The sequence below is a fragment of the Choloepus didactylus genome, chromosome 6 (assembly GCF_015220235.1).
Source record: "Choloepus didactylus isolate mChoDid1 chromosome 6, mChoDid1.pri, whole genome shotgun sequence".
NCBI classification, from domain to species: Eukaryota; Metazoa; Chordata; class Mammalia; order Pilosa; family Megalonychidae; genus Choloepus; species Choloepus didactylus.
The window spans coordinates 145,223,460-145,230,675 of record NC_051312.1 but is presented as its reverse complement, the minus strand read 5'-3'; the positions used below and the strand labels follow the sequence as shown (position 1 = coordinate 145,230,675).

The 7,216-nt window shown below is 45.3% G+C and overlaps 1 protein-coding gene across 2 annotated transcripts in view; it reads left to right on the top strand.

Annotated features, from left to right (window-relative positions):
* The first annotated feature begins 6,635 nt into the window (after window positions 1–6,635).
* FEZ1 (fasciculation and elongation protein zeta 1) overlaps window positions 6,636–7,216 on the top strand; it is a 46,450-nt gene continuing 45,869 nt past the window's right edge. Inside the window, exon 1 of one of the 2 annotated variants that reach the window (XM_037841884.1) lies at window positions 6,636–6,797. The gene's annotated coding sequence lies outside the window, so the exon portion shown is untranslated. The remainder of the gene's footprint in view (window positions 6,798–7,216) is intronic. The other variant, XM_037841882.1, reaches the window with a different exon arrangement.

The following is a 7,216-nucleotide window of genomic DNA, read 5'->3' as shown; positions in this document are numbered from 1 at the left end:
CTTCCCTCTTTTGGTTCAGAAGACTTTCTCAATTCTACAATGCCAGTTCCAGGCTCATTTCTGCTTTTACCCATTTTTAAATTGGTTTTCTTTGTCTTTTTATTGTTGAGTCTTAGGATTTCCTTATATAGTCTGGATACTAAACCCTTATTGATACGTGGTTTCCAAATACTTTCTCCCATTGAGTATGTTGTCTTTTCACTTTCATGGCAAAGTCCTTTGGTGCACAAAAGTTTTTAATTTTGAGGAGGTCCCATTTATCTATTTTTTCTTTCATTGCTTGTACTTTGGTTGTAAAGTCTAAGAGACCATTGCCTGCCAAAAGCTCTTGAAGATGCTTCCCTACATTTTCCTCTAGGAGTAGTATAGTCCTGGTTCTTGTATTTAGGTCTTTGATCCATTTTTAGTTAATCTTTGTATATGGTGTGAGATAGGAGTTCTCTTTCATTCTTTTGTGTATGGATATCCAGTTCTCCCAGCACCATTTGTTGAAGAGACTATTCTTTCCCACTTGAGTGGACTTGCAGCTTTGTCAGAAATCATTTGACCATAGATATGAGGGGCTATTTCTGAGCTCTCAATTCAATTCCATTGGAATGACTTTTTTTTTTAACCACTGTAGATAGAAAAGCTTCCACCTCACTTAGTACCTCATTTTCCTTTTCCTATTGTAACTGTGGGTCTCCTTTCTGAAATACACATTTCTCTTCTCATACACACCCCCACACACACACATACATATACATATATATTCATCACATTTACACTTACAGGAATTTCCACTGTCTTAAGGGATATTCTTTATTTGCCAACTAGTTCCTGTAATTTTGTTATTTTTCATCAGGTAACAGAGGTGGTGGTTCAGAATTTGCAATCATTCTTGGGACTGATTTCTTATCAATTTTTAGATCACTGCTTATGCCTTTTGAAGGTAATATGTTCTTGTTCTTGGGGCATGTGCTTCCTGGTATCGAGTAATTAATTACCTGCTGACCAGATGGTTATGAATATATTTTGAATCCTGGAGAATATTCCATTTCCCTTGTGGAAACAAATCAGAGAATTTAATCAACCCTGGAGATTAAGGATGGAGTTGAATATAGGTTTGAATTAAATGTTGGTGTTTGAAAACTACCAGAGATGGGAAAATCATCTTAAAATGCTAGCAGGTAGGAGCTCATCTTTATTTGCTGGGCTGTAATTGATTTATTGTATAGATTTCCAATAAAGAATCAGCACCTCATTTCCAGAATGTCATGGAAAACTGGCTTCTTCAAGAAGGATCTTTTTAAGGAATATCAAACCAGATACACATAATACATATCATGCTGTGATTGAATTTTTAACCTTAAAAAGCCATTTCTAGCCTTAAAAGCCGTAAAAAATGGATGGGTCAATCTGATAAGGTCAAGTTTCTTATTACTAGAGGTGTTTAAGGAAAAACTGCATCTGGGAGGGATATTGGTCTCTACATTGGATGGGTGGTCAGCCCACAAGATGACCTCTAAATACTCTATATACTCTAAGAGTCTTTGGTTCTATCACCAGGTAAATCAGCAAACCTTGGAACAAGCCCCTAGGGTGGTGCTGGCATGATTCCAGGAGCAATTATTTATCCAGTGTGCTGGTTTAGAGCTGTTATGTACCCCCAAAAAGGCCATGTTCTTTTTTTTTAATTCAGTTTTATTGAGATATATTCACATACCGTACAATCATCCATGGTGTATAATCAACTGCTCACAGTACCGTCATATAGTTGTGCTTTCATCACTGCAATCAATATTTGAACATTTTCCTTACACCAAAAAGAATAAAAATAAGAATAAAAAATAAAAGTTAAAAAGAACACCCAAATCATTACATCCCCCCATCCCACCCTATTTTTTATTTAGTTTTTGTCTCCATTTTTCTACTCATCCATCCATACACTGAATAAATGGAGTGTGAGCCACAAGGTTTTCACAATCACACAGTCACACTGTGTAAGGTACATAGTCATACAATCGTCTTCAAGAATTAAGGCTACTGGGTTATAGTTCAACAGTTTCAGATATTTCCTTCTAACTAGCCTGAAAAACTAAAAAGTAAAGAGGGATATCTATTTAATGCATAAGAGTTACCCCCAGAATAACCTCTCGACTCCATTTGAAATCTCTCAGCCACTGAAACTTTGTTTCATTTCTCTTCCCCCTTTTGGTCCAGAAGACTTTCTCAATCACACGATGCAAGCTCCAGGCGCATCCCTTGGAGTCACAACCCAGGTTGCCAGGGAGATTTACATCCCTGGGAGTCATGTCTCACATAGGAGGGAGGGCAGTGAGTTTACCAGCCGTGTTGGCTTTAGAGAGAGAGGCCACATCTGAGCAACAAAAGAGGCCCTCTGGGGGTGATTCTTGGTCAGCTGACTTTTTTTTAAATTAATTTTTTTATTTTTTCCAAACATATTAAGTTAACATTTCAAAGTAACATTCTTTCAAAATTGCTTTTCCCTTAAGCTACCCACCTCTGTTTTCCTTGACTGACAAACTACTTCCCTTGACTGACAAACTCACTCACTACTTCTACTTTCTCAAGCCCCCTCCCCACTCCTTCACACTCAAAGCTGGGAACCAAATAATTCCATTTCATTCCCACAGCTAAATGTCTCCAATGCTGCTGGGATCTACCTTTGGAATGTCTTTCTAAATCTTACCTCTCAACTCCCATTCACCCTTCACTTGACCTTTTGCTTACCTATTTCTCATCTCTCCTATTTCTGATTTATTCTCCACTCATCTACCAGAACTATCTTTCTATGTCAATTTGTTTATTCTGTCACTCCTGCTTAAAAACCTATAATGGGCGCTTGTTTTAGTTTCCCGGCTGCTAAAACAAAGACCATGAAATGGGTGGGCTTAACAACAGGAATTTATTGGCTCATGGTTTCAGAGGCTAGAAGGCTTGCCTCCTCTGAGGCCAGTATCTTCTGGCCAGCTGACAATCTTTGGGGTTCCTGGCTTTTTTGCCAGAGAAGGATGCACATGGCAATGTTAGATCTCCTTTTTCCTCTGGTGTAGCAAAACAGGCCTGCAGATCTTTGGTGCACAGCAGCCTGCATGACCTCCGCAGCTAAATGTTTAACCTATTGTCTTTCTAAGCCAGTAAAGAGAAAAAGAGTAAATTGACCTTAAAATGTAACTTTATGCAAGCAGGCAGGAAGTGAGAGGCTTAGTCTCACAAAAAGAGCAAAATGTAATTGGTCAAGTGTTATTCTAGTCCTTCCTGCACCACCCCCCAGGTCAGAATGACCTATTCCTGCATCTATGCTCCCCCCACACTTAGAAAGGCCTTTGTCTTAAACCCTTACAGAAGGCTTTCTGCCCTTTTTGTATCTCTGGGTCATCTTCCCTGTGAATGCGATGCCTGCCCAGCCTGAGAGAGCCGTCATGATCTCTCCACGACTTCTCACCCTGTAAGTAAGCCCTGAATAAAAGTTCATGTGTCAGAAAATGCTTGTTGTCTTCTTTGGCCTCTGGACTGGCATGGCCCTCTTGGGCTGCGACATCTGGGTTCTGTTGTCTTTCAGCTTCTGGCTGCTCCCCATGGCTTGTCTCTCTGCAGCCTTCTCCATAAGGCCTCCAGTAATAGGATTAAGACCCATCCTAATTCAGTTGGGTCATACCTTAACTGAAGTGACCTCATCAAGGTCCTAGGTACTGTGGGTCCACACCCACTGGAATGGATTAAGATGAAGGGCATGTTTTTCTGGGATACACAACTCCAAGTCACCACAGCACTCAATGATGTCAGTGTGAAGTCCAGACTCTGCAGCCTGGTGGAACCTGTCCTGACTTAGGGCCTTGAACCAAGTAAGGTCTTTACCTGGTCAATTATAGTCACCTGTCAAGTCTCAGCCTAACTACTACTTTCTCTGGGAAGCCTTTTCTGTCCTGCTTCTTCCACTAGCTCCAAGTTTCGGCCTACTATACTACTGCTCCTTCATACCACTGAACAAAACTCGAGTTAAATAGTTCTTGGACGCAGTGTTTCATGTCTTATCTCCCCGCAGTGGAGAGTAGATTTTCTGAAGGCAGAGACTGTACCCGTCTTGCTCATCTCTGTGAATATCTCATGCATAATCAGTGCTCAGTAAATGTTTCCCACCTCTCCCTGCTACCACCGTCTCCTTACTGCCCCACCGTCACACAGGCGCTCGGGTCTCCCTCTATACCAGGACTTTTCAAACACCCAAGCTTTGGTCCTGCTAGTCCCCTGGACAGGAAATGTCAACCTACCCTAGCAGACTGCTCACTCATCACTTACAGGCCTATCTCTAAGGCAGTAGTTCTCAACCTTGATGATTTTGCCCCCCTCCCCACCGGGGGGCATTTGTCTTGTCTGGAGACAATTTTGGTTGTTAAAACTGGGGGGTGCTACTGGCATCTAGTTGGCATCCAGTGGCCAGAGATGCTGTGAAACACCCTACAATGCATGGTTGTCCACTCATGGACAACCAAGAATTATCCAGCCCAAAATGTCAATGGTGTGGAGAGACTGAGAAACCCTGTTCTAAGGTGATCTCTTGGGACAAATCTCTGCTCTCTCCTTCACCATCACAGAGTAGTCACAGAGCTTTGTTTATCTCCTTTAAAACACTTATTGCTTTGCCCATTGGGAGTGTCATTTGTTTTAAAACTTTTTAAAACTCTAGAAACTCTTTTAAGTCTTGATAAAATTAAGACTGGACTTGCTTTTATTGGTGGGATGGGGAGGCGTGAATAGCTTTAACTATCACCTTTAAGGAGGATCCTTGGATCTCCTAACAAATAACATATAACCAGCACTTATTGAGCACCTACTATATGCTAGGTCCTGCCACAATCTTAATTTCATGGATTGTTTCCTTCATCACTGTGCCCTCAGTTTTGGCACCAAGTTTGACATGAGGTTGGTATTAATAAACAGGTAGAATGTCAAATGACCTAACTGAATACCTCTAGGATTCCAAGCAGCAGAGTTGGGAAATCAGTGGACTAAACTCTTGACGGCCTGCCTTCATTTTAACCTCCACAGCTTCTAGCCTAGGTCATAGTACACAATCAAAAAATGTTTGCTGGAAGAATAACTTGGCTCAGGATCAGAGTATTCTCATCCCAGATACCTAGAATGCCAGTCTTCAGCTTCTGGTTTCTTTGCATCCTCACAAGAACAGCAATAGTAACAAAAGAATTCACTTATTGAATACTTATCATGGGCCGGGCACTTTGCTAAGCCTTTTGCAGACATTATATTATATGATCAGATTAGCAACAACCGTTTAGTAGATATTGGAATCCCCATTTTATAGATGAGAAAACGGAGGCTTTGGGAGAGTAAGCAACTTGCCGAACTCACCAGCTAGTACAAGGATTGGGGTTTGACCCTAAGTTTTCTGCAGAGCCCAAGCCCTTTGTACTTCCTTCAACACCTCTATGGAGCCCGTGCGCCTGTCCCATGTTCTGAAGATCAGGACAGGAAACAACTCCCAAGCTTCTCCCAACAACAATAATAGCTGAGACTTGCACAGCCCTTTCCTCTGTTCCTGGAAGTCCTTTTCACACATATTAACACCTTTAACCCCACAACAGTCCTCAGCAGGGGGCATGTTGCTGTCCTCATCTTACAGCTCAGGGAATGAGGCACAGAGAGGTTAACTTGCCCAAGGTCACAGCCAGGTGTAAACCTAGGATGTCAGGCACAGGGATCTTTTAACCACCTCTGTGTCTTCATCTCCAACAGGAAGAAATCCTAGGATTAATGTCATTAGAAGGACAGAGTGACCAATTCTCTCTCTTCTCAGGGCTTGAAATGTTTGTAGAATGAATGCATAAATGAGCCTAGCAGTCCAGAGGTACGTCTCCATCAGACCCAGACCTTCACCTCTCACTTGACAAATGTATTGGTGGTTCTCCAAGCCCACGCGCTTTTCCTGGTGCCTCCCTGTGGTACTTGGGTTCTCCAGCTCTTAGACTATTAACAGTGCCCCTGAGCACAGGGCTTTAGGCATAGCAAACAAGGTAAATGAATGAGTGCATTTCACAAGGCCCAGAGCCATTCCTCAAATGGCCCTCTTGAATTGTTGGCTCTTATCTCAAGTCCTTCTCCTGGAAGGGTCTGCAACCTTCTCTCTCCGATTTCTCAGCCTGGATCCAGCTCCCATCTTTGGGGGACAAAAGCGCTCCTGTCGTTCTCTGAGCTTTGGCCTGAGGACTAACCGGATTTCGGTGGGAGACCTCCCTCAACTTGCCCACCTCAGCTCCCAGGAGAGTCGAATGGAGAGTCCAGAAAGTCCAAAGTGGTCCTTGAGAGTGTCTGCGAGCGTCCTCCTGTCCATCCACTCACCCGCCCGCCTTCTATAGCGACGCCACAGAGTGGCAGGCCCCTTGGAGCTGCTGAATATTCATGAGGGGAGCCGAAAGGCCCACGTTAAAGGGGGAGAGACAGTGATACATAAATATTAATAAAAAGTAGCCCACGTGCTCCAAGGAAGATCATGAATGCTAATGAGAAATGATGTCCGGGTCCTGCGCGTGCCAGTGTGTGTGTGTGGTGGTGGGGGGGCCTGAGTGCGGGCGCGCCCCCGAGAGCCAGGGCGCGAGCGCAGGGAGGGGGCCGAGGGGGCGGGCGGAGGAGCGGAGCCCGAGCTGCCTGGGGAGCGCTCGCTGGCTCGCTGGTTCGCCGCTGCCGCTGCGCTGCGCCCCGGCCGGTCGCCGCGGCCCGTGGATGGGGATGTCCGGCTGAGCCCCGGGATCCGCCTCCCTCCTCCAGGAGCCGCACAGGTGCCGTCGCGGGGGGCGACTTTGGACCCGACCCGATCCCCTGCCAGGGGTGGGGGTAGATGGAGGGTGGTACAGGAGGCCCCGGGACTCGGGATTCTCGGGTCGGACGGCCTGGGGAAGCCGCAGCCCTCGTCCGCAGCCCCCTCCCTCCCCGCCTTCCCGAACCCGGGATCTGAAAAGTGGAGCCGGAGGCCGTGCCCTCCCGCCCAGCCCTTCCCGGAGCGCCCCGGGAGATGTGGGATGATGGGCCCGTTAAGCATCATCTCAGAGCATCGACTGCACAGCCAGGCCTGGGGTGTGCGTGTGTGTGTGTGTGTGTGTGTGTGTGAGAGAGAGAGAGAGAGAGAGAGAGAGAGAGAGAGAGATAGAGAGAGAGAGAGGGAGAGAGGGGCAGGCGGCGTGGGATTTTCCAGGCTGGA